Here is a 27,989-nt window from a genome sequence, read left to right on the forward strand (position 1 = left end):
TGGCGTTTAATTAGAGCCCGTGAAGGGTAATGAGATCCTCAGATAAGACCTTGTATAAACACACTCAGAGATGTATGTCTCCATACATACATGCCACATACAGATGCCGGCTAAGCCGCAGAAGTGAATTATCAGGCAAAACTCTCTCTTCATCTCTGCAGGGTGCCTACCATTAGTCTTGCTGCCTCAGACTTAGAACATAAATGCCTCCAGGGTACCATAATGAAGGGTTTCTTAATGCCCACATGAGGGGCCTTGCTTAAGGGCTCCACAGTACAGGCAGCTCCTGGTCACCTGTGTTGATGCAATGCTTCTTTGAACGTCAGACATTCATTTCCCAGTTTCCCAGACTTCTCCAGGTGCTGCTTAACCAATATTATTGGTTAGTTCATATGTCTAAGTGGGATACTTTTCCAATTTAGCAATTTTGGGCAAAAACTTTATATGACTTTTATTCATAAAGAAAAACTAATGTTTTCTAATATACATTGATCGTAATATATTTTTACTAAATTTTTTATTAACGTTCATCCTAATTTTAAATTATTTTGTGTACCAATGGTTTATGTGTGTTACATTGCAAAGAAGTAGAAAGATACTTTACAACTGAATTGTAGATAGCTCTTGGGTTGTTTATACTTTATGCTGACAGCATATTTTGATGCTTTTCTTTTAGGCAGCCTTAGTATGACACACACACTCCGCAAGTTTAGAGTACTAATTTATTATGACTGAGGGCCTGTGGGTCCGCTGAGCCCTTGTGATGCTCTGAACCAGGATTGGATGATCTTGAACTGGCCAGGCCATATGTCTGTGGTCAGCTAAAGGATGACTGAGATTGGATTGTCAAAGACAGCCATGCTCACATATCTAGTGTCTATCCATCTTTGCTTTGAGACAATGCAATGACTGGGCCACAAATCTTCCAGCAGACTTTATGAGATTTATTCTCATATTAGTGTTAAGGAGAAGTGTAAGGCCTTTGAGACCTATGCTTGGAAGTGAAGCAAACCAACTCCTGCCACTCCTTACTAGCCAGGCAAAGTCACACGTCTGATTGGTGCCCTCTGTTTCTTTCTGTGGTACACTTTCTCGTGGCCTAAACAGCACCTTGAGTTCCATCAAGTACATTCTGAGTACAGGTAGTTTTGTTCTTTAAAAATAATGTTAGCATGTTCTCCAAGCAGACTGTGAGCTGCCGCCAGAGCGGTGCAGGTTCCCCGCAGGGAGCAGCAGAGCTGGCGGGAGAGCATCCGGGACAGGCTGATACCATCCATGTGGCCAAGAGAGTCAGGCGGGTGGGTGACCAGGTGTGGCAGATAAAAGACTTACAGGACATAGTAAATAGATGTAAGGCTAAACATAAAGGCAAACATTTATTACTTAAAGAAGAGGGAGAGAAAGAAAGGCAGAAATAGAAAAAGAGAGAGAGAAAGGAAAACACATGTGCACACACCGAGAGAGGGAACAGAAGGGAGGGGTTAAGATGGCAACGGAGAGGTCAGAAGTGGCTGGGAGTGGGCGTGGCTTGCCCCTTAAAGGGACCATAGATCAAAAGGAATAACAGGTAGGATCTACAGGAGATAATCCTGTATAATGATTCCCTGAGACACCTATGTCCTAATTACTAGGACCCATCAACTTGGACAAGAGACTCTGTAGACATGTGTAAGTGAAGGCTATTGAAATGAGATTGTCCTTTAACCACAAGTGTCCTTGAAAGACAGCAGTGGTGGGAGAACTCATGGTGGCAGAAACCGAAGACAGAGGTGGTGGCCAAGATAGGAGTCCACACTGTTGGCTTGGAAACAAGAAAAAGGGATCGAACAATGCAGCCCCAGAAATGAAGAAGTCAAGAAAATTAATTCCCACTTGAGCAGTCAGAAGAACTACAACCTCCTAACCTTCTGACTTCCTCTCATTGAAACCAATTTTGAATTTCTGAACTCTCCAACAATAAGAGAATAAAAATACATTGTTTTAAACCAACACACTGGGGGTAGTTTGCCACAGAAGCCATAGAAAGCAAATGCAGAGGTCACTAAATGTTCAGTGTAGCACTTCTGTTTTATCTCATTGTTTCAACGTGATCGCATGAGCATAAATAGCTGCAAGAGAGCCTGGGAGAGATGCACTGCTTGTGTTGAATGTTATCAGGAACACCTAAGAGGAGGATACTATTGAGAAATGCCTGCTCCAAATGGAGGAGGAGCTCACCATCATGCATTTGGCATTGATTGAGCATTTACCAAGAATCAAGAATGGGGTTGTGCTCTGGGTAGGTATTGTTGAGCAATACAGACAAATTCCTGCTCTCACATAGCTCACATTCTGGGGAGGAGAAAACAGTGTTGTGAAAATGTAATCTGTGAAACAGTGGCTTGTGTTACAGGAAAATGAAGCAAGGTCTGTGTGGAGAGGTAGCAGCTCCGTGGAATTTATAAACCAATGTAAGACACAACTTACTGAAAAGAAATAGGAAAAAATAGCTAACTAGGCAGTATGCACTGTGCCTGTAGCCATTCAAAATCCAACTTAGGGTATACTGAAGACTTCTAGTTGGAGCACATAGGACCTCTGTGGATCCTTTCTCCTGTAGAACAAACATAACCGATTACAATTACTTTTAAAGGCAAGGGCTCTGGAAATTATCCTTAAGGCATAGAGATTTATTTTAAATTATCTACTGAATCATGATAAGAACAGTGAGAAAGCCAGGCCCAGTGGTGCAGACCTGAATTCCAGCTATTTGAAAGGCCAGGGCAGAAGGATTGTTAACTTTAAAAGCTGCCTGAACTGCAGAGCAAGTTCACAGACAGGTAGGATAAATTTTTACAATTTTTAATTTTTATTTTTGGGAATTTTACACATGAATACTGTATTACATTATTCTCCCCTTCCTTATCCTCCCTCCAATTGGTCCCTTCCACTTTGTTTCAGATTCGTGGCATCTTATGTTTAAATTATAACTGTCATACACACACACACAGTTATGTGTGCATATATATAAATTTATAAACACAAGCTGCTAAGTTTATTTAGTGTTGCTCACAGGTATATAGGACCTCCTGAGATTTTCTGGGCTATCAGGGGCCTCTTCCCTGGAGAAGACTGATGCCCTGTCTCCCAGCAACCAGTAACTGTGTGTAGCTATTCTTTTAGGAGTGAAACTTCCTGAGAATTCCCCTTCTGCATTATTATAATCTTGTACTAATTGTTCCTATTTTTCAGTTTCCTTATTGATAAATGAAGGCAATAAGAGTGGTCTTTGAGCTGCACTGGGAGGATTAAATGGATATAGTTTTAAACTCCACGTGTAACTTGTATTAATTTTTGCTTGTCCTTTTGCATGTCAGGAAATCAGGCCACAGAGTATAGGAGAGGCTATTTCTTCTACTGGCACAGATCAAAATCTGCCATGCTATTACCTGCTGCCATTTCCCCCTTTCTGTAAACCCAATAGGTCTCATCTCCCATATTCTGGAGGAAGCCTAATGTACTTAGTAGCGTAACAGAAAATCGCTTCCTTCCCGTTGAGGGGGAAAGGATCACTCTTTCTCTCTCAGTGATACCTCTTCTACCAAGTAGGATCAACCTACTCCTTCTGGATTCCAAAATAGATCAAGGAGCAGGATTAAAGGTCAGAAAAGTTTTCGCCAGCATTAAATAAAAGTTGGCTCTAAACCTATAAAGGTCCTGGCAGAGAATCTGGTATTAGGTTCCATGAGTGCAGCTAAGAGCTGAGCTGCGGAGGAAAACCCCAGGGTGTTGCAGAAGAACGCGGAGCATGAGGACATTGTTCTGCCCAACTGGCCCTAGAAGTATCCGTCTCAGCCAATGGCTTTCTCCCATTCCTCCTTCCCAAATGGTCTGAAACTTGCCTTTTTGAAGTTGATCTTTTAAACAATCATGTTCTGTCTTTTTTTTAAAAAAAGTTTTAAATGGCTGTCTCAGTAAAAGTGAAATCAATATTCTCTCAGTCCGGGCTTTTAGCAGATAATGTCTCCCCATAAATCATGGGCATAATGACACCGGGATAATTCATCATCTCATTACATTTACATATGATGGGCCACATTGTTCTGAGGCGGAGGTTATCTTCCCTGCCTGGGACTCCATCCAGCAACAAATAAAAGACCAAGCAACCTGATTATTTCATGATCCGTTTATAGGCGCTCTTGTGGATCAGTTTCCCGTCTGTCAGCTCCTTTTTCTTTACGGTCCTCCTGGGTGCACACTGCAGGGACCGATCCTTCCAGCTCAAGAATTTCAATAACTGTTAAAACTTTATTTGTTCGAGAGATGCCTGTCTAGACTGGAGATACTCTCTGTACTCTGTGCTTCCTTTGTATCTATGCCAAGTTGAAGGTCAGCAGTAACCAGTCAAGCATTTATTAAGCACTTCGTATATGTCAGGTATGGTAGTGAATATTAAAGACAGAGAGGAAGAAAGGGAAAAAAAAGGATAGACTTGTAGTCTTCCTGAGAGCAGCATCACATTAGGGAAAGAACCAAAGAGCATGTGGAAAATGGCTATGGTAGCACCGCTGTGATGCAGATCGAGGAAGAAAGACAAGGCATGCCATTAGTAAGGGACCTTCAGGCTGGGGAGAGGACTCAGACGGTAGAGCTCCTGCTTTCAAGCACAGGGACCTGGATATAATTTGCACAGCTCTGGAGCGGGGGGGGGGGGGGGAGAAATCCAGGTTGGGTAGCATGTATTTGTAATCCCAATACAAATACAGCAGCAGGCAGACTCCTGGAGCTTGCTGGAAAGCCAGCCTAGTCGACTTGGTAAGTGTGGGGCTAATGAGAGACCCTGTCTTTTAAAAAAATGGATTGCTTCTTAAAGGTGATGCCCAAATTTATCCTCTGGCCCTCTCCCGTGCATACACACTTGTGCGCGGTGCACACACACACACACACACACACACGTGTACTCACACATTTAACTGTATACCTGTGTGAATACACACACATAAAAGCATATACAAACAAAAAGTTAGGGAAAATCCTAGTGTGAAGGGCATAGGTTATGGAGGGAAGCTCTGGCGTAAATGTTAGAACTATCAGACTTATTCAAAAATCGCTTGACGGAGGACCGAGTAACTAAGACGAAGTGAAGGGGTAATGAATAGTCCCGACCATCCCACAAGGTATCAGGCAGGACCACTGGGAGCTCAGGCCTGTGTTGCCCTGTGGTGTTATCCCTTCCCAAGACCTCTAGGAACCTCTACGCTCCTGCTGCAATCCTGGCCTGTGTCATCTCTGCAGAGAAAAACAGGCCTCCCACGTGAACTTCAAAGTTCCCACTTATGGTTAGCGTCATCTAAGATTTACTTTGTCAAGTTTGTGAGTCTTGATTCTTTTAACTGTATAAAAGAAATAACAAGGACCCTCTTATGGCTGCTGTGGAGATTAAAAGAGATAATACATGCCAAAGCAGAAAAAATATGGAGGTTTAGCAGTTAGCCTGGGTTCCTTGGCAGATCATGTTAAAATCCCTAGTAGGCTGTTACTTAGTGAGTGACCTTGGCCAAGTTACAAATAGTTATGCTTTAACACAACATATGTGCTTCTAAAAATCACTGTACTGTGCAGAATTGGGTAATAAAAACCACAGTGCTTATAAGGGAAAAGAGTGTTATGGGCAACACACATTACAAACTTGATCAGAGACATTCTACAAAAAAAAATAGTTGGGAACATGATACAGGGTAGTCATGATTACACTTGTTATATAGTCAAGAAATGCATGAATGCCCCCCAATAAGCATGATGCCTATTATGAAAACACGGCATTCACTTGGGGAACATTCATGGAAAAGTTGTAGTTTGTGAGTTACAGTGAGGTTAGGGGAAGGAAATTTGCAAGGCTGGCCTGGAGGGCGTGACTCCGAGTATCCCTGCTGAATTCAGGTGGGTGGTAGATGTCGGCCAGGGTTGTGCTTCCTGTACAGATGTTCCCTGGCTTAGAGTGGGGTTATGTTCCCTAGTGCACCCCTCAGAAGCTGAAGATGACCTGAGTTGAAAGGCATTCAACCACTTGAAGCTAACGGAGCACCATACAACACCGCATGCTGTCGCGCACCAGTTCTTTCTCCCGGCGCTGACAGAGCTGGCTTGGAGCTGTGGCTCACTGCCACTGCCACGGAGCATAGACATCCCCACCACGCAACTCTAGCTGGAGAAAGGTCAAACAAACGGGAAGCATGGTTGTGACGGTTTTGTGTCACTGTAAACTTACAATCCTGTAAGTGAGACTGTTCTTAGAAACAGTTACAGCCGCTGGGAATCCTACCTGTAGTACAACAACACTCACCTGGGTGTAACTCCCCATTAATCTGGTATTTATTGGAGCGAGAATCACATGCAAGCAAATTGGTGGTGGGGGGGGGGGATCACAGTTGTTCCCTAATGTCCCAACCATATTTGAACAAAGCACTGAAGGATATCCAGATGTACTTAGCGTCCTACGTCAGTTATCCGAGCCATAATGGGGATGACTGTGGTGTCTGCCTCTGAGAGCTGTAATGACCATAGTCACATTATACATGATGCTTCTGTGTCAAAGGCTTAGCTCTAGGGCTAAAGTATAGATGTGATAAATTTCTTTGGATGTTTCACCTTCCACGTTATGATATATTTTATTGTTGATTTTGACTAGAGGGTATGAATTCCTTTTGGGTAAGTGAGCAACGCACCTTGTCATGTGAGGCGTGACAGAATCGCATTCTCATATAATCATGGTGCCGTTCAGAGTCAGCTGCTCTTGTTTCTCAAGCAGGCCTGTGTGGAACGCCTGAAGGACATTTCTTCACAGAATGGAATCAGAAAGAAGAGATGTCCTAGATAGCCCTCAGGAACCAAAGGGAAATGAGGGCCAGAAGGTCTGTACTCCCGAGCACTCCCAAGAGGTACATATATATTAACTGTGGACCCCATTCCGCCTGTTTCATTCATGGTGCTGGGCTGCATTGCATAATCTAACTTGAGCTGTAATCTGCTTGATGACCCTTCAAATGAGCGTGAATTCCAGGACTTCCCCTATCAATTGCTGCTGTTAGCCCAGCTAGCCATGAAACCTAAAAGACAGATAACTGTGTCTTTCTTCTACCTTCTCTTCGGGTATCTTTAGACAGTTGGCCTAGAATAGATATAAGGCGGCCAGGCATGATGCACAGGCCTTGACTGCTTGATCTGGAGAAGAAAGAAACAGACTTCCAAGTAGTGCCCCAGAGTTCCTTGCATGAAGTTCAGGGGCCACTGGTGCAGGTGACTGTGTGGGCTTCTCTGGCATTTGCTTCTAGCTGGTTCTCCCATGAGCTCCTGAGTCATATGTTCCACTGGTCACTTGTTCATGGCTTTCTTTCCCAGTGTTGCCTCATGCTCAGTCTCTGTCCCCAAATGCTCATTCATACTTCCAGACACACTCCCTTCCCAGAACAACCCAACCCCACATCTCCAGTACCACCAGCATTAGCTCCTGTTTCTGAGCCAGTTTGTTCAACAGTTCCCATTAGCCCTTCATTTCATCCTGTGTGTTCCAGGACCTCCAAGTCTCTGATGATTGTCTTCTTTTGGGCTCACACTGCCTCCTAGCCCAACTAAGATCAGAAGGGTATCATGGTTGGGATGCACCCTTTAAAGGCAGACAGAACATAGCCACGCTGTTGACTTTTCTACTTATAAAGGTAAAGACACTTCTCTAAGGTTTGGCCTTCTTTTCTGGGAATGGTAAGAGTACTGCCTGTCTCCATCAAGTCCCTAGAAGGATTAAATGTTGGAAACACCTAGTGCACTGCCTGATGGATTAAATACTTCATTAACGTAGTTTTGGGGACTATTAAGATATTTAACTTCTTATGAACCGTGGTGATGGTACAACAAAGTTACAGACATAGTAGGAAATGTGCACTTATTTATAAAATGATTATTTGTGATCAATGTTGATTGAATACAGCATTATACAGAGATGTATGTATATATATATACATATATATACACAATTTGACTAAATTAGGGAAAACTTTAGATCTTGTACAGCAAAATGGTGCACAGCCAAGATAAAATACTGAAGACTGAGGAGCGAGGACCAGCGCAGAAGCTTTGCTAGCAGTTAAGCCGTGTCACTGCTATCATGTCAGTCACTACTGTCATCATTCCACTTTAGAGGCCTTCCTGATGCTCATGCAGTCTGCGTAATATAGTCTTGTAAGGTTGCAGTTGGAGGTGGTCTTAGCATATTTGGCTGGATTCTCCAGTTAATATGGAAAGACAACGCTCTGTTCTGGAAAATATGGGTCGGTGGTTTTGCAATGATGCATCTAGACTGGTTAATTGATAGATTTGAAGTGTGTTACATGGAGAAGTGTCTGTCAGAGTGGGTATTTGAAGGGATAACACAGCATTAGTTGTTTGTTTTGTTCTGTTTTGCTTAAGCACAAGTATCTCCAGTTGGTTCTGACTCAAGGTACACAGACACACACAGACACACACACAGACACACACACACACAGACACACACACACACACACACACACACACACACACACACCGTGATTTGAGAACCAACCAATGTTATAGCAAAAGCAGATGGATTCACTTGTGAGAATCATTCCAATATGGTCAGATTGGGTATGAGCAAAACCACTAGGCACCGTGAAGAGAACTCAGTAGTATAAATTTACACTGGTGTACAATGGTGACTCAGAGTCAAATTGCAGGTTGTCTTGCCCTATTTTTGCTTCCTTGTAAGTTGAAAAAGCATACATCCCACTCCCTCTAAGGGTTTGACTGCATTCACTCACCTGTCATCCACAGCGCGTCTATACATCGAGTCTACAGAAAGACTGCAAGGATGGCTTTTAAGTAGCTTATAGTTGATTTGGGGGTGAAGTTTATATGCAACTTTAAAATCATTAATGTGAACACTGGAAACGGGGAATTTAGAAGTGGAAGAATTATCTGGTTCAGCTTGTAGAGCAAGGTGAAGAACACATAAAAGTCATGGGACCAACTTTTCTGAGCCCTGAAAGAGGTGAAGAGTGCATCTAAGAAGGAAGAAAGATCAGGGCAGCCTTGCAGGAACCACCATCTACACAGATGGGAAAAAGTGCTGAAGAGCATCACTTGGTGTTTCTATAAATAATTGGAGCAAAGCCACCAGAGGCTCTTTAGGATACATATGGTTATAATATCATCATTATAATTAGAAGGTCACAAATGGGACATTTTTCTGAGTCCTGGATGACTTTTATATGTCATACCAGAAATTTGGTTTAAACTGGCAGATGGTTCTTTTACATAGAATCAAAACCATATGATAGTTGGAGAGGCAGATAGATAGATGGATGGTTGGTAAATAAATACATTTTAATATCATGTTTTCAGGGATACATTACAGAGAGTAGGTTAGTATTGATTATCTTCAGTTTTCCAAAGCATTTTCTCCCCTCAGAAAATCCTAAGACCAATCACAGCGGTAGTCATGGAAATTTGAATCTGCAGATTGGTTGCAGTTTGTAACTGTTACACTCATAGAAATTCTTCATACTTACTTATAAATGTACTTAATTAGCTCCCATTGCACAATAGCAAATAGAAGATGGAAGAACATTCTGTGCATGTTCTAACTCTTCCAAAGTCCACAAGACTTTGATGGAAGTGAGTGTGGCTTCTGGCGTAATCAGGCCTAAGACATAATGTTTTTGTTTTGTTTGCTTTTCTGAGATAAGGTCTTACTATGTAGCCTTGGTTAGCCTGGACCTTGATATGTAGACCTAGCTGGCCTAGATTTCATGTAGATCTACCTGCCTCTGCGTCCTGCGTGCTGGAAGTAAAGATGTATGCTGCCATGACCAGTGAGATGTAATGTTAGAGTTTCTATTACGAATTAATTTCTTTTATTTCTTTTTCGTATTGGCAAGCTATCAAGCTAGTATTTTTTTCAAATTTTTAGCAATGCTATTACATATTTGTAATAGAAAGGGCATGTGGGGCGCGACCAGCATAATACATCCTGGCTTAGTACGTAAAGACCAGGGATTACACAGAGGAGTTTGTTTAGCCCCGCTGCTCTCAGGGACTGGGATAAAAACGGAGTGTGGAGACACAGCTCAGCTCTGGCGCTCTTTCTCTAATCCGCACCTGCAGATGTGTTTAAATGTATCCATTTTTAGCTATTTACTATAAGAACACATGTCCAATTTTAGTATCTATTTAATAAGGTAGGCTTTGGGATGTTTTGTAGTAGTTAAGCAATTTGTATCTGCAAGGAATGCTTAGAGAGTAACGAACTCAGCCCAGAAATGGCGGTTCTGTGGCTTCTTTGTCAGCATCTTTCATGCATCAAAATCTTTTCCCCAAATTCAGAAACTCAGCACCTGAATGGTCTCCCCAAAGGAGAATCATATGAACATACAGCTTTCATGACAAGAATCAGCCCAGCATCTTTTTCCACTGTGCGCTGTGTTTAAACTCTATGAGAAATGCCCTTTTTTCTTTTCCCAAACTAAGCAAGGCTTCCTACCACTTCCACCCAATCCCCACCAGATGGCTGATCTTTCCCAGAGCTCCCAGTTGCTCCAGAAACTGTCCTGTGGGTAAGCCTGGAGTCCGCTAAGCTGAGCTTTGGCAAGAAACGGAGATCTCCTGTTTTCTCAGGAGCGGAACAAAATGAGGAGCAGAGCATGGGAACAAAACTCCCAGTCCTGGCGGCACAGATGTTGCCCGGGGATTGATGTCGGGCAGTTGCTAGCACTGGCTTCTCTATGGTACAGGGCCGAAGCATGTGTGCCAGGGCTTGTGAGACTCTGCCAGGAGAAACCAAACTGCTTTGGCTTAGAAGAGAAATGTATTTGGGGCTGGGGAGAGGGATCTGTAAGGAAAGTGCTTGCTACACAAATGTAAGGAAGACATGAGTTTGAGCCTTTTAAGCCCGTGCTTGTTGGCTTGTTTGTTTGTTTTTATGTTTTAAGCCAGGAATAGCAGCATGCTCTTATAATCCGAGCACTGATGGGGATCTCTAGGGATTGCTGATCAGCCTGTCTAGCCAACCAGTGAGCTCCAGGTTCAGTGAGACCCTTTCTCCAAAAACTCCAAGGTGGACACAGACTGAGGAGAACACTGGTCATCAACCTCTGCTCAACACGTGCACACTCATACACAGATGTGCACAAAATAAAACACCAAAAACATTATAACGTAACCAGTAGACATTTACATGTTAGTTGTAGAAACAAGAGAATGAAGCTTAGGAATTAGTTGCAGAAACACATGCTGTGTCTTGCTGTTAAGTGGCTAATAAAAGGATCATACAGACCCAGGCTCAAAGAGCCCTTCATTATTATGGGAGATGCTATCCTCCAGTATCATTCAGTGACCAGGTCGCAGAAAATACAGTGTTTGTTTGAAACTGAAATTGCACCAGTCACCTGCCATGTTTGCTGTTCCGGGGCCTGCAATAACCATTAAGAAAAGTTGTTTATGCTGCAAAAGGTGTGCAGAGTTGACAAATAAATAAAATTTATCCTCGGTGCTGATGTATTTTGGATGGATCTAAAACAAAATTCAGCCCTTTACACCTAGAAAATACTCTCTGTAATATATCACCCTCAGGAAATTAGAGCCCAAAGCAGTTTGAAACATTGGCCGTGGCAGAGCACATCAAATGTACCGATCCATTTTGGGTTTGGCATTGGTTAGATATTGGCTGCAGTTGTCAACAAATCGATATTTTGACTTTAAGGTTGTGTGAGAACTTGAGCCTCGCAGGTTAACGTATTTGGATTTGAAATCAGAGGTTGCACTCACGGCTGACTCTAGGAAAGCCACTATAAACACCAATGGCCGCATGGCATTGCCAGGCCCTTTACCTTTAACTAACACTCAGATGCCCGTCACTGTGCCTTAAACTTGGCGTTCATTAAGCCTGGTGTGGTGGTCCACGCCTGTAACCCTAGTGCTCGGGACAGGCAGGCAGGAGCAGCAGTAGTTCAGAGCCCTCCGCGGCTACAAGGTGAATGTGAGAGCAGCCTGGGCTGTACAAGACCTATTCTGAAGAAAGAAATATGCCACTGTCTTCAGCAAGTTACATACCTGTGTCCTAATCAGTCAAATGCTGACAGTGGCTTCATATGCAGGCATTCCTGGGGGGTGTGTGTTATAATAGTAATAGGACAGGTGAGCTTTTGCTCAGAGGTCGCCATATAATAAATGCTCCACTTACAGAATTTTATAAACATGTAGAGAGAGAAAGAGAGAGAGAGAGAGAGAGAGAGAGAGAGAGAGAGAGAAAAGATGCTCAAGTGGGCCTGTGTAATTGGGGTGGGGGAGAGAGGCATGCACCCGCTATCCTGAAGCTGTGGAGATCAGAGGAGACCTGCAGGTCCTTTCTTTCCGCCATATGGATTTGAGCTCAGGGGGTCAGGTTCGGTGACAGCCACGCTTCCCTGCTGAGCCTTTTCACCAGCCTTAGCTTTATTTCAATTTATTGTTTAGACGTTTTTTATGCTTATAATTTTAAACCAAAAGTTTTTCATGGCTGAAAGACAGAGCTATGGAGATTGGCCAGCTGATAAAGTACTTGTCTTGCTACTACAAGGGCCTGCACTCGGCCTTCACAGCCATGTGCAAAGCCAGGATTTGTGGTGTGTGCCCTTAATTTCAGCACTGAGGTGGCAGAGACAAGTGGGTCCCTGGAGCACCCTGGCCAGCTATTTTAGCCTACTTGCAAAGTTCCAGGCCAGTGAGAAACTGTCTCTAAAAGAAAAGGTAGGCAGTGCCTGAGGAATGACATGTAAGGCTGATCTCTAGCCTCCATACATATGCATATACATATGTACACGCCCCCACATGAACACACACAATAAATAGATATGCAACAAGTTATGGTGAATAGAGAGTATCTTTGTGGCCTATTTAGTTTTTAGATCTTCCAAGAATATAAGTATTATATACATGTATATGTATGTATGTATGTATACACACACACACATACAGACACCTTAGCACAAAATGGTTAGATCACACGTATTTAACAGTAAACCCTTTTGAGGCTATAGTTCAGTTGTACAGTCTGAACTAGCATGCGCAAAGCTGAGAGTTCAGTATCAATCACTGAAGAAAGAGGGCCCCCATCCTCTAAATGGTGCAGGAATCCAGTGCTTGGCTAATCAAGACTGTGTGTGTCACAATGAACATTCCTTCTGAGCTACGAAAGAGCAGAAGTTCCTTAGGTACATAAAAGTGTCCTTGCGAACACAATGGGCTCAGTAAAACAATAAGCACGAGGCTAGGAAACATCTTCCTCGGAAGGCATGTCCCTTTCCTCAGGTCTCCATGCCACCAGTGTTAGTTGACCTCAGAGTTAATAACAGTCCCGCTGTTTCCTTGTCACTATTCTCAGAGGCCGGGTAGCCAGCGAGGGAAAGCATTTGCTGGCCGCCAAAGATAGCTGTTGTTTTGGGGTCGGGCTAAGTGCCTTTTTGCTGAGCTTCAGAATTCAGTGATTAATTTACTTAAAGTTCTAGAGGGTCAGTTATATGGGGTCCCCATTGTTTGGAGAGGTGATGGCGAAGATTAGTTTTGGAGACAGAAAATTGACTGGCTACCTACACTGTTTTGCAGAACGGCCTAAATCAAGACAAACAAAGGATTCTAGGGAGAGAACGGTAGTTTCACACTTGATTTATTGGGATTGTCATGACCTTCAAAGAGTCAGTAGGCTTGGGTAAATAAGGATGTACTATTTTTAAACTTCAGAATATGTCCCCACACCCCCACTTTAAAGCCAAAAGCTGACTTTAAACGCAGAGTTTGAGCCACAAGTGCTTGCTTGAGTCCTGGTTCTTCTAGGCAGACAACATGGCTGGGACACATTTTCCCATATGTTCTAGCTCCAGCAGGATATAATAAGACTCTTGGCTATGAGGTGTGTGGCAGGATTTAATAATGGAAGCGCAGGTGAGTGTGTGCACACTGACTGAAAGCGCCTTCCTCAGGGCTCCCTCCGTTGCTGTTAACTTCACTGACACGGACAGACAACAAATATCACACACAAAGCTACATGTGGTTATTACCTAGTTCACACACACCAAGCTGCAGAAAATCCACACATGGACTATTACTTTCTCTTCTGGACATTCAACTTGTTGATTCTTATCTACGTTAAGCAATGAAGCAAGGCATCCTGGCAGGATGGGAGTTTGAAAGCAACAAAGTCTATTTTAGTTGGTTTTGGTCTTAGCTCTGGGTCTTTTACTAAGTGTTTGGAAATTATCTGTTGAATGAATGGATGGAATACATGTTCACTATCTGACAGGCTTCTCCTCGCTTTGCAGGTTTGTTTAGTATACAAACACAATCATCAAAAAGAACAAAAACTAACTGCTTGTCTCCTCCCCCTCTTATCTGCTAACCTCCCTTGTACCCGCTTTCTTTCAACTGTAGTAAAAACTTAGGAGAGTTATGTTTTAAGAACTAGAACCTTGCATTCTTGAGCCCCCTACGATGAAAAGAGAAAGAGGATCTTTCAATGACAAGACGATTAATTACACAACCATTTTGTTGATTGATACAACAAATAAAAATAGACATGATATTTAATAAGAGTGTAATGGAGCAAGAAGTCAATTTGAAGTAGTAGAAATATTAAGTGGGGGATAGAAGGGAAGAGAGAGGAGCTCTGATCCACTTGGCAGTGCCTGGGGAGGGGAAATGGTATGTTTGGGGTCATAGCTGGAGAGGGAACAGGCATACAATAACCCTACTACCACACAAACTTCAGTATCTTCTACTCGCAACCTTTCCCTTACTCAATGACGCCTTGAGCAGTGTGTGCACCATGACCACTGCTCCCACTTCTTCCCCTGGCTCCTGGAAGTATGCTGTCCTCTGTCCTGTCTAAGCCTGTCATTTGTAGGCTCATTTCCTCCTACCTGTTGGAGGTCCTAGGCCTTCTCCCCCTCTTATTCCAGTTTATCTCCCCGATGAACGCATCTACCGTCCACGGCTTCGATCACTGCCGTCTCACTTGGCTTTCCTCTTGCCTTGATCTTGTCTCCTAATTCTCGGCCACAGAGCAATTGTCCGCTCGCCTGATCTTTTGAAAACTTTGCAGGTGCCTGATGCTGAGAAGATCCAACAGTGCACTTATGACCTGCTCCTTCAGATCCCACCCTCTCCCAGAGTTTCTCTCAGTGAATAGCATCACGAATTTGTCTACTAGTTTAAGAAGAAGCCGAGTAGCCACTCCTGCCACCCTTAGCTCCGTCGTCATGCCCAGTTCCTATAGACTTGATTCTTCAAATCGCTCCGGAATCCATCTCTCTTTATTGCTATCACCGTGTCCCAGTCACAATCTGATCTTTCCTGAAGACGGAAAGTCATCTGCTGACTCTCTCCCTGCATCCGCGCTCACCTCCCCAGTCTCCTCTCCACCCTGCATGTCACAATCCTCTATGATAATATAGCTTGAGTCTTACCACGCTTAGAATTCTTCAATTACTTTGCATGGTGGTTCCTGAAGAGTAGCTGGGGATCCCATCAGTACCAGTTAGCAGTAGTTTTTGAAATGAAAAATTTTGAGGCTTATAATACATAGTAGATAAGTAAAGTACACATGTAGGTGTATATGTGTGTGTTTGTGTGTGTGTGTGTGTGTGTGTGTGTGTTGGGGGTATTTCTGTTAGGTCTTTGACTCGATGTGGGGGTTGTTTGATGAATTCATAACATAATGGTGTTATTGGGAGGTGACAAAAAATTGGAGGGAAGTATATCTTCCCATTTTGCTTTCTGTGTGTCTTTTTATCTGCTTCCGGGCTGCTGTGATGTGAGCAGCTCTCCTCTGTTCACTTCTGTTATCACCCCAACAAGGGACAAAACCCTCTGAAACTGTGGTAGTTTGAATATAATTGGCTTCTATAAGCTCATAGGAGTGGCAAATTGGGAGGTGTGGCCTTGTTGAAGGAAGTGTGTTACTCTGGGGGCAGGCTTTGAGGTCTCTTTTGCTTTGCTCAATGTCACAGACCACTTCCTGTTGCCTTCTGATCAAAATGTAGCCTGTACTATGTCTGCCTACATACCACCATGCTCCCTGTCATAGTGATAATGGACTGAACCTCTCTACTGTAAGCAAGCCACCCTAAATAAATGTTTTTCTTTCTAAGAGTTGCTGTGGTCTTAGTGTCTTTTTACAGCAATAGAAATTCCAACTAAGACAGAAAAATAAATTATTCCTCCATTTAAATTATTTATTTATCCAAGCCATATCAAGGTAAATACCTCTTTTGTTTGCTTGTTTTTTGAGACAGGATTTCTCTGTGTAGCTTTGGTGCCTGCCCTGGAACTCTTGTAGACCTCAAACCCACAGGGATCCTCCTGCCTCTGCCTCCCAAGTGCTGGGATTAAAGGCGTGCGCCAGCCACCACCACCAGGCCCAGGGTAGGTATTTCTATGGTGCCTTGTTATTTCCGTCAGTACCGATTGCTAGAACAGCACATGCTTCCATATCTGTTGGATGAATGGATACCCTATAAATTAGCCTCATCTAGCTGTATCCACATATTGTATCTGAGTCCTTGTGATCAGTTCCAGTATTGGATTCATTGAGATGATTATTTATATGAGGTGATATGTGGACAAAACCTTGCAGAACCAGGCACTTAAGTCTTTTATAAACCTGAGCACAAATTTTCATCTTTATTAAGACTCTGGGGGTTATTATCATTAATTATTCTACTTTACATAAATTTCCACAGTCATAAAGGTTGAGTTGGAACCAGTTTAATTTGTGACAAAAATTTACATTTTCAAATTATAAGATGAAAATATTTATGCCATTTGTCCATTAAAAATTTCAAATGCATTTACTTCAGAAAGTTCTTTTTAGTCTTGTTATTGTTTATTGCTGTCCCTCACGCACTCGTTCATTCATTCAGCGGTTATGGAGCTCTGGACATACCGCACTATGTTCTAGGCATGCAGATCCTGGAGCCTTCTAGCATTGGTTGCGTTGCGGCTGTCAATCAAGCGGAGAACACGACACTAACAGGTCTCTTGGGGCAGCACGTTATGCCAGTAAATAATGCAGAGACATATGAAGTCTGTGTCTGAGAAACAGAAAGCTCCAACCAGGAAGAAGGTATTTTACCACCTCAAAGCCCACCATTGGCAGTCAGATAAAAACCAGCAGGGTTCACGCCGAGCCAACCGCCAACCGAGTGAGGTATGTGTTGCAAACTAAACAGCTGAGGTTTGTCTTTTAATTTAAAGAAAATTCACCTCTGGGGAAGCTAATTCTGTGTTTCCCTATAAATAGAGTTTGCATGCAAACCAGCTAACAGGAGAGCAGAAGGAAAAAAGTCTAGGGATCAGCCTTACACTGCTAATCTGTCTTCCATGCGTGCTGTGCTTAGGGGCTGAGAGTGACCTTTTTCTTTTTTTCTTTTTTTTTTTTTTTTGGTTCTTTGCCTGATTTCTTTACCACTGTGAACACCTGGTGCCAAAGATCATTTTCCTAGCAGTTTCAAAGCAATCCCTTTTCTTAGTTCGCTACGTATTATAATTTTTGAATGGCATCAAATATTCATTGCTGTTTGATGAAGGTGAATTTGGGGGGATCGAGAGCTTTCCAAACCAGGGCTTGTCCTACCGAGGAGATCCAGAGAGTCTTTCAGCAAGGCGGCCTTGAAATCTGCTCAATTACTTTATTTCAAAGGAATACCCAGGTGTTGTTTGACCTTCAAACATATGGACTGAAGTAATGAAAGTCTCACCTGTTCCCATCGTGCCGAGGGAACAGGATGGGGGAAGGCTTTTTCATAGTCTCTGAGTTTTGTGGCTTATTAGGTTGGGGTTGAATGGGTTATTCACTTTCGTCCTCTGCATAGCAGCAGGCTGCTGTAGCCTTTGTTGGAGGAATGGCCAGGTGTAAGTTAACCCTGACCGTAAGCACTGAAATAGAGAGATGAAGAAGGGGATACCTGGGGCGCACAGCCAGGCCTTAAACTCCAGGCATGCAAGAAATGACCCAGGGCACACGAAGTCCCAAGAAGACCCCCAAACTGTGTCCCGGGGTTAGGAAGTGAGAGTGATGCTTCAGGTATTATGGAGCCGAGGGGCCACAGTGGAGTTTTTCTTTTACAGGTAGCAGGATGACTGCTGTCTTTTGTAGCCCTGTTATGATAATTTACACTTTTCTTAGACTTTCATTGAGGAGCTGTTTCAGCCTAGCAGCCCATGGCTTTTGTTCATGCATATGTACATTAACTCACATTTTTTCCTCCCATTTATTTATTTATTTATTACTGTGGGTGTGCATGATGTGTTTGAAGAAGGGGTGTGTGCGCATGCTGCCGACTGTGTGTGGAAGGCAGAAGACAACTTTGTGGGGTTAGTTCTCTTGCCTCCGTGTGGGTTCCAGGAATTGGACCTAGGCCACCAGCTTGCCTGGCAAGCACCTTTATCTGTTGAGCCGTCTCACTGGCCCTATTCTGTACTTTTGGAATCTGAACATTTCCCAAGAATTGGGACTATATTAAAAACAATTATTCTGTGCTATTTTTATTGAACTTGGGGATCACAACTTATGCACCCAGCCAGGTCTGGCCACCTGTCCTCAATAAACCAATTAAAAACCAAACTAAAAGTGGGAAACAGGAAAAGGAGATTTATTTATTGTGGCCCTGTTGTTGAGAAGTAAGATAAAGAGATTCAGGAACTCCCCAAGTCTGTCTTTGTCTGCCTTGGGGCTCCTGAAGTGAGAGCAAAGTTTAAATAAAGGCACATCTTAGCAGTCCCTGTGACTGGGTGGCCCCATCTTATTTGGGTTTTTCTGTCATCTTGTGAGGTGGCCTGATAAGTTGTTAGAACCCAGCTCCCCCTCCGGCTGGCACCTTTTCCCTGCATGCAATTCCTGGGGAAATCCCCATTTCTTCGGTCCATTGTTTCAACAATTTGAGAGACCCAAGTGTCTTCTGGAACATCTTTATTTCTGCCAGGCTGGTAAGAGTTTGGGAGTTAGAGATATCCAGTTTCAAACAATGGTCCTTCCTGTTTGCTAATTGTGTGGCATCAGGCAAGTGTCTTTAGTTTCTTTTTTGGCTGTAAAATGAAATTTATAATTTTTACTTTACGATTTGACAATGTTTGAATGAAATTTTTGCATAGATACAGCAAAAAAGGAAGCAAGGGCCAAAAACATTTGGAAAGACCTTTAGACTATTTTCATGTATCCTCTCAGACTGAGCCATAGGAAGTTTTATAGAAAATAAAGCTTTAATTTCGTTGAAATCAAAATGTCAAAATGCATTGGAGTTCAAGAACCTTATTTCTTTTTTATTGTAGAAAATAACTGTATTTTATATAATGCAAATTACTATACAGGGTGATTTATAAAGGTTGAAAACAAATTGAAGTAAGTGCTTTTTCTGTCCTGTAATCACCAAATAGTAGGAAGAATTATGAATATGTAAGTATGGAGTATCCATATACCTGGGTTTTAAATGGAATAAGTAGATGAGTGGTCCCAGTTAGTTTACAAAGTTCAGTTCGACAGTGGCCAAATGGCCACGGTTTAGTAAGTGTCTGCCCTGAGCCGCTGTAGTGGTTAGTATACAGTCATTCACAGGCTCAATGGCTCCAATTCGTTTTCCTTTTGTAGATGTGGATTGTGCCTCAGACATAACAAGCGTTGCTAATTTAGCTCCTGATCTGTCTGATCCTTCATTAGCTCTGCTGGGATCCTACACATCCTTAGGGGTTTGTAAGAGGACAATGGCCTGGAAGGTACTTGCAGTCCTTAACCCTAGCCAGATCAAATCCTTGAGCAACATGAACTATTGCTGGGTTAAGGATGTTGTAAAGACTACATACCTTGTCTTCATAGAATTCGCTGTGTTCTCTCTCCTTGAAGCCTGGAGCGTGTGCTTTCTTTGTCTCAAACATTGTTTCTGGGTTGTTTTTCTGTTCTCTGTCACTCAGGTCTTGTGGCTGGTGCCGTTCCCAGCTCTGCAGAGCAGAGCTAATGCTTCTTCTGATGGTCCTCTAGCATCTGCACTTGTCTCTCCTCGGCCCTGCTACCTTGTCAGTCTTATCACTTGGCTGTTTTCCCTGTCAGGCTATGAGCAGCAACTAAGTTTTGGCAAGCTCTGTACTCCCAGCATGACCCATGGCATATATATTAATGAATGAAAGATGTCCAGTCAAAACTACAAAATTATTTATGCCTCAACTGAAAGAGTAAGAAGGCTTATTTGTTGCCTTCTATATACAGGATTATTAAAGCATTGCTTTTTAGAATTTTTAGCAGAAATAATGTTGAAAACCCATGCATTAAAACAACGTCTGTTACTGAACTACATTGCAGTGGAGGCTTTGAAAAGAGACAGCCTATTTGGGGCTGAGTCTTGAAGAGATCTGTAGAAAAGCAGGTTCAGAATCTCACTTTTCTCCCAAGTGGCCTCCCTTGTTATAGACACTTAAGCCTTCTCCATGGGAGTTACACTGGCATCTTAAGTCTTCCTTACTGGATATTGTTGGGTATGTTTTTACTGGAAACCCTTTAACCAAAGGATATATAGTATACTGGAGCTAAGAAGGAAAGCGGATGTTTCTTCAAAGTTATATGCGCCAGCTTACTGTGTCATCTGCCTGGATGGGTGCTAATACTGTTTTCTTAGTGACAGTAAGGAACACATCTAACATCAGAATACTGGTTTTCTTGGTTAAGTCTGCATCCTTGACTAGCCTTTGAGACCACACTCTCCTTTCTAGCATTGCTTCAGTTGTTTGGACACCTTGGAGTCATGGTTTCATAAGCAAGGCATCACGTTGGCTTTAAGGAATTGCCTACTCAAAACTTGGTGGGTTAGTTCCTGCAAAGGTTTCCATATTTCATGAGATTCTAGAAGGTAAAGGGGAGTCAGAAAAATACCTCTCATGGACACTTTCTCAATAGGTAAATTATTTTCTCTTGTATTTCCTATCAATGCATTAATAAGACAATTGTTTCCCTTAAAATGGCAAAATGCTAAAGAGGCAACAGCAGTGTGGAAGGAAAGCCTGCTTGGTAAATGTATGAAACACCAATGGCCATGAGACAGGAAGCTAGAGAAGGCACCCAGAGTCTCTCATCATCAGTGAAGTACACTCCTCACTTTACAAACGTTGTAAAGGTCACCATCCATGTTATGTCCCCTGACACTACAACTGGCCATGTTGCCCAACGGATCCTAGCAACTGAGGTGACCATTCAAGGAGCCAAGGAATATCAATTCCTGTCACAGAGCAGTACAGAGTGATATTCCACCCACTTTGATCCCACCAGACCATCTCTTCTAATTTGGCCTCTGTGATGCGACAATTTAATTGACTGCTCAGAGCTGCTTTGTTTAACTGTGCTCTGGCCAGCTCCTGAAGGAGAGGTCATTCCCAAGCCTCTTCTGCAAACAGGAGCATTTGCTCTTCTATTAGCAGATTTCTCGGTGTCTCGTCTGGGAGCTAGCCTGCATGAGGTTTATGGGTATTTAAACTGCAGCGTCTACACCTTTGACCTACAATGCTCATATTTCAGTTCTCTTTCGGTTTTTAGCCTTCGGAGGATGAACTGCAGGAGAGTAGGACCCAGAGACAATGGAGAGGCCTGGAAGTTCCCCCAGTCAGTCAATCTCAGGCACCAGGCTCCACCCTTTCTCCCCTGGACCTTCCTCTGATCTCCCAAGTGTGGATTCCGAACATCTCTAGGTGCTCACCTTGTACTGAGTATAACCCTTTTCGGGTTGATTGAAGTTCTTTCTGTCCATTTGCCTACAGCTGTATTTATGGTCTAGGGACAAGGACTGTGTTTAGTGTTGAAGAATATACACTATACCTTATGCAATTCCCAGGAGACATTTACTCTCCGGAGCAGTTCTCCCTTCTCCACAAGTTTATTTTTCACAGTTTCGATTATGGTCAACTATGGCCCAAGAATATTAAACGGGAAATGACAGAAATCACGCGTAAGTGTTAGACTGTGCGTCACTCTGACTTATTAATGAAACCCCAAGCATCTTGCTCAGCCATGAGTCAGCTCTGTCCAGCCCATGCCCATCTTGCGTTCACCACCCATTTGCCACTCAGATGCCATCTTGATTATCTGACTGACAGTGATAATCAAGTGCTTGAGTTCAAGCAACCTTTACTTAATGGTGGCTCCAGAAATAAGAAGCAATGACGTGTTTCAGATGGGGCGGGGGTGGGGGAGGGTGTGTAAAGGGGTTCTATTAACTGAAAAGGTGAACATTTCCTCTTAGTGAAAATCCGTGCTGGGATTACTAAAATTTATCTTAAGAATGAGCAGAAACCATGGCATAAAGGGCTCTGTCTTACCTGTGTATGGCGAGAGGGTTGCAGTATCTTCCTGGGGGTAAACGGATGTCTTTCCCACAGGCTGTTATCAATGAACCTCCAGCAGAGCACGGTCACGGAGTCTACACTGACACCCTCGACTCAGACCCAAACCTTTCATGACTGACCCCAGATTACTCTGCCCTGTCTCCCCCCACACTGCTTGCCAGTGTCAATGCTGATCACGAGCTGCCCCTCATCTTCATGAATATCTTGGCCTGCGAACTTCACCACCATCCTGACATTGACTTACTACTACTAAATGATAATGTCTGTCATATAAGGAATGTATACCTAGTGCCTATTACCCAGCAAGTTGTAGATCATGGGCTTTGCGTGTGCTGTCTCTTCCTTATCACCACCTTGCATGAAAGGATCCTGGATTATCCTTTCAGGTAAGAAATCAGAAGCTAAAGAAAGTTAATTTCCGAAGTATATAGACTCAATAAGAAGTCAACTCTAGGTGTTTCTTCCTCCCACATTCTCTTCCCTTTCCACTCTGAGGGAAAAGTGGCATTTAGCAACTATTGGGGCAGTGTGTTCTATGGTGAGTCTGGCTATGTCTTTGAACCTAGTTGAACAAACAGTGAGGAGCACATGGGAGCAGTTGCATGTGGCCAGGAATGGTCAACTGCCTGGTCCTTGAAGCTGCCTTCCAAGAAATGCCTTTGAACTGAGGGGAAATTGAAGAGTAATTTTGTAACACCTCCCCACCCCCGACAACACAAACTTTGATTTCTGTATTCTTGGAGCTTTTACACAATAGAGTGAACACCCTGAACACTGTCCACACCAAACTCTGGGTAATTAGCATTTGTGAAGCCACACAGAATACACTCTGCAGCCTTCGCCACTTAGTAGACTATGGCGTATCTTCATGCCAATTAGGTCAAACACTGCTGTCTGTCCCCTAGTCTTCCCACCCCTCTCTTTCCTTCCCTTTCTCCCTCCTTCTTTTTCTTGTAGTGTTGGGGTACAGACTTAAGCAAGGGCCCAACCACTGAGCTAAACTTCCAGCCTCCACATTCCCATTATAGAGAGAGTAGGAAGAAACAGGGTGATGATAGCTTTTATCACATAGACTGTATTGGGATGGAATGACTCAAAGAAAACTGTGGCCTTAACTGTTGACAATTTTGCATTTAAACAGTATGAGGAAATAGTTTCAGTTTTCTCACTATGGGAGGCCTAACTGTTTTCTAGTTTGAAGAGACAAACAATGATGCTGAGCCTTGTGCCCTGCACTGGACGAGCCCCTCAGGGGCGAATTGTCAGGGGAAAGCTTGAACAGTGTCAGGGCCAAGAAAGCACGGGGTATCTATCTCAGAAACACCTGAAAATCTCTTTGGAAATATGAGCATTATGGCACTCAGATGAAAAGATGGAGGGGGCCGTGACTACTTCACTCTTTATCTAAATATTTTGAAGTCATGGAAACTTCATTTCTGTCCCTCCACTCAAGTATGCTGAGTTCCTTGTCCAATGTTAAAGAGCCTCGCAAAGTTGGACTCCCTGTGTCTTCCATTTCCAAAGTCTCTTACCCTGTGCCATCACTAAGGGAAGCGGAGTTTTATTTGTTTTTATCCGTTTGGTGTCACTTTAAAGCATCTTGAATTATTAAGCCAGTTATTTTCCAGGCCTGCAAATGTTTTCAGTGTGTTGCCCACATTTCCCTGAGTCAGCGCAGGGACTGATCTTAAAAGACCTCAGGCAGCCAGTATCGCCTTCTCCTCACGTTGGTATATTTCGTCTGGATTGACATTTGGGGTGTTCACACAAACCGGAAAAATGTATGTTTCTCTTAGACCCCCATGGGACTTCTGCTCAGGACAAAATTAGTCTAATGAAGTGAAGAAAAGGGAAAGGATCCAGGCAGTCATTTAATATTTTCCCTGATGCCTTGGACTTAGTCTAGCCAGAAGCCGAACCAGAAGGTAAACCCTCTAACTCATATTTTATGGGCAACAATAAGAAAATACTTTGAATTACAATGAAAGAACTTTTTTTTTTTTTTCGTCCTAGAGCCAAATGTTTTTAGAAGAGGCAGGCAGAAAAGCGAGAAAGGAAAAAAAGAAAAAAACTAGTTACGTTAAATTGAAAAACAGTCAGAGTATGGCCTTGTTGTGGTTGATATATCTCTCCTGACTGCTCCAGAAACACCGAAAGCATTTCCAGGCCTTGCTTTCATTGCTGACTGAACGAGATATCTATATCAAGAGTTTTAACGCTACAGTCTTTAGCCCCACATTTCCTGAGTATATTATTGAAAATTATCAGACCTGTTTTGTTCATTACTAGGAAACTGAAAAATGACCTGCAAGGAAAGGCCACAAGGCGTTCTCTAGCTGGCATGGGCTGACTCTTAAACAGATGTCTCTCGAGCTCCTGACTCCATCATGGAGGGCCTTAAGCCCCAGGGAAGTTATCATTCATTAAAACCCATGGGAACTCTACTAAAATCCACTGGCTCCTATGGGATAGATAGCTTCCCAGCAAAGTGTGCTTCCTTCGGAAGTATTCTGGGCATATAATTTGTTTTCCAGGTGTAAATGTACGTACTCTTGGTTACTGTTTTACTGATAGTCAAACTGAATATTGCTGTCTTCTCTTGTTTATCTGAATACTGGACATTGAAATCCAGCAACTGTATCCCCCCGAGAACGAGGGAAGACATCACTCAGAGCCCTGCTGAGATTTATAGATCCAGGGAGGCCCCTGAGATGTCCCAACTGATCAGCAGGAGCACAAGGGACCCCAAGGCGGGGGCTCGTGCTGTGATACAGAGGGCAGCTGAGCTCTCACTCCTACTGACTGTTGCCTTCGGTGTTTCCGTCTAAGAGTCAACGGCGTAGCTCTTGTTTCTCCCCTTATTCCTAGCAGTTCATTAAGAACCCTCTTTCCCTTCTCCCCCATCTGACTTTGAAGAACCTGAATTCATTTAGGCTTTCATTAGTGGTAATTCTTTACCTGTCAGGGCCCAGCTGGACTGCATCGCTGACATGAGTCGCTTCCCTTTGCTTCTAGCGACTGCGTCCACACAATTAAAGCCAAGGAACACCTGTGTAAATAATGCAGCATGCGGTGATAAGAAAATGATTAGGCAATAGAACCTGAGCTGAATTTGTTAAAAATAGTATTTCCCTCCTGGGGTGTTTTGCACAGATCTTGAAGCAGCCCTGGTCCCAAGAACAAGGTCAAGTTTATTCCCACCCCTCCTCCATCTTGTTTGCTGGGGAAACGAAGCTAACTGCTGTCCCTAGATTTGAGTTTGCTCGTGAGAATTAAAATGTTATGGAACTGTCTTGTAGATAAGATAAAAGTGGAGTTTCAAGGTAAACCATTAAAGAGCAATTTTCTAGGCCAAAACATCTAGGTCAACAGATTGAGAATGGAAACTCATGTTGGACAATGGTTTCTACCCATGTTTGGATTGGGAACTTCTGTAGTGGAAATAGCAGGAATTTTGTAATTAGAGAAGCCAGCTGTTTGAATTCTAACTTCACCCTTTGGGACTATGTGGTATGTGACTCAGGTTCCAATTCTGTGAGAAAGACTTAGCTCTAACCCTACTTACACACCACACCACAAGACCAGTGGCAGGCTCAGGGCCTGCTGGACAATATACACGTAACAATAAGTCAGAAATTCCGTCACCTTTAGCGTGTTCACCATTCTGGAGGCTGGGTTTGTTTGTGTTCTAAGTTGCTCTGTGGTGAAGCCCACCTTTCAGCAGTGTGAGGGACCATCTGTGGTACCCGCGATTGAACATTGAAGAATCTCAATCTTTTCTGTTCATCTGTTGATGCAGATTTTGTGTTCAATGTGATGCGTCAGTTTAGCTGAAGGACATCCACGAAGTTGTACTTTTTGGACTTCTGCTTTCTTTTTGCTTCTCCTTCCTTTTTTTTTCCTCCCTTATTCCAGTTGCCTGTGTAGATGCCTTGGTTTTGGTTTTTGTTGTTGTTTGTTTTTGTCTTGTTGGTTTTTTAATTTTCTTACATTCTTTTATTTACCCTAATTCTTTATTGATTCTTTGGGAATTTCACATTATGCACCCCAATCCTGCTCACCTCTCAGTCCCTCCATACCCACCCATCACCTCTGCAGTAAGCCACTCACCCCCAAATTAATTAAAAACAAAACAAAATAAAACAAAAATTCCTACCTCATTCCTCCATCTTTCCAACACCTCTTCATTCTTTCTAGCAGCATCAGGAGCTTCAGTGTGTCATGCAGTACACCCTTTGTCTGATCAGCCCCACCCACAAAACATTTATTCATCTGTGTGGTAGTTTGAATGTAATTGATCCCCATAATCTTAGCAGTAGCTTGGGCCTGGAATTCACCATGGCCCCGGTGGCAGCACAGGCCACCCAGATCATTATGGCGTTGGTGACAGCATGGGCTCAGGTGGTTGTCCAGATCCTGGGCATCTACACAGACTGCCCTGGTGGCAATAGAAGCCACAGACATCAACCCAGATCCTGGCAGCTCCTGGGATGCAGACCCAGACATAGCTCACAGCAGCCTCCTGGACCTGGAGGACATCATGACCCCAGTGGAAGAACAGGCCACTCAAATCAGCATGGTCTCAATGGTGGCATGACTCTCAGACCCCAACACAGTCACAGGTTGCTGTCCAGACCCTGGGCAGCTGTGTGGCCTTTAGTGGCCATGGACATCAACACAGAAGCCAACTGTAGTAGGACCATGGATCCAAACATGATCCTCAGTAGCAGCCCAAGCTCGAATGTCACCTCAGGTGGCAGTGCAAGTCACTCAGATTGGCATTGCCTTTATGGCTGCATGGCCCATGGACGCCAACATTGCCCCAGATAGCAGCCAAGATCCCTGACATGGGCATGGCCTTTGATGATGTCAGGAGTCATGGACATCAATATTGTTTGGTTCTTTTAAAGGCCAAAGTTCATTCTTCTTCCTTTTTCAGTTTCTCCCTTTCGAGTGATGACAACTAACAAACAGTTTTATTCAGAAAAGTCAATGGGCTGAGTGCTATTTGAACAGAGAGGCAGCCATACAAACTTGACTGTAGTTGTGGTTCTTATTATTACTGGGAGAGATGGAGGAAGCCAACAATGCAGCCGGTCTTTTGGAAAGGGCTGGTGTGTGTGATATAACAGTCCACCTTCAGCCAAATCTTCATGAGTCAAAAGAGTCACTAGTAAACATAGTGTTCTCTTTATAAAAGTCAGACATGATTTGTATTAGCTTTAAAATAGTGGTTTATATTCGTGGCTTCTGAACAAGACAAAGAAAAGTGGGAAATCCTTCGTGGTGATGCAGAATTACTCCTACAGGAAGATTCAGGGGAGTTTAGACCTTGAGTCTAAAATTAAATAGTCACTAGCTTGAAAATTCACAAGATTTATTCTCTGACTTCAAGTTGATCTATTTACAAGGCTAGGGAAAGAGGGAATGAACAGAAAATGGTTGTAAAAGGTCAATATTTCTTTACTCTCAGGTTTTAAATACATATGTTGAAATGGTAGAATGGAATATCGGCCGGAGTACACACACCATATTCTTCAGAACTGTGTACCTAAGTTGCCTTAAACCTGGTTATGTAGTTACTTTAATGG

At 43.2% G+C, this 27,989-nt stretch overlaps 1 long non-coding RNA gene across 1 annotated transcript; it reads right to left on the reverse strand.

Annotated features, from left to right (window-relative positions):
• Nucleotides 1–18,650: 18,650 nt before the first annotated feature.
• LOC146895214 (uncharacterized) lies at nt 18,651–20,284 on the reverse strand. Its single transcript, XR_015000754.2, has 2 exons — nt 19,876–20,284; nt 18,651–19,104 (listed from the first exon to the last, which is right to left on the reverse strand). It is a non-coding gene; the product is annotated as an uncharacterized LOC146895214 (long non-coding RNA).
• Nucleotides 20,285–27,989: the final 7,705 nt, after the last annotated feature.

Source organism: Myodes glareolus, chromosome 3 (assembly GCF_982192425.1).
Source record: "Myodes glareolus chromosome 3, mMyoGla1.1, whole genome shotgun sequence".
Lineage (NCBI taxonomy): Eukaryota > Metazoa > Chordata > Mammalia > Rodentia > Cricetidae > Myodes > Myodes glareolus.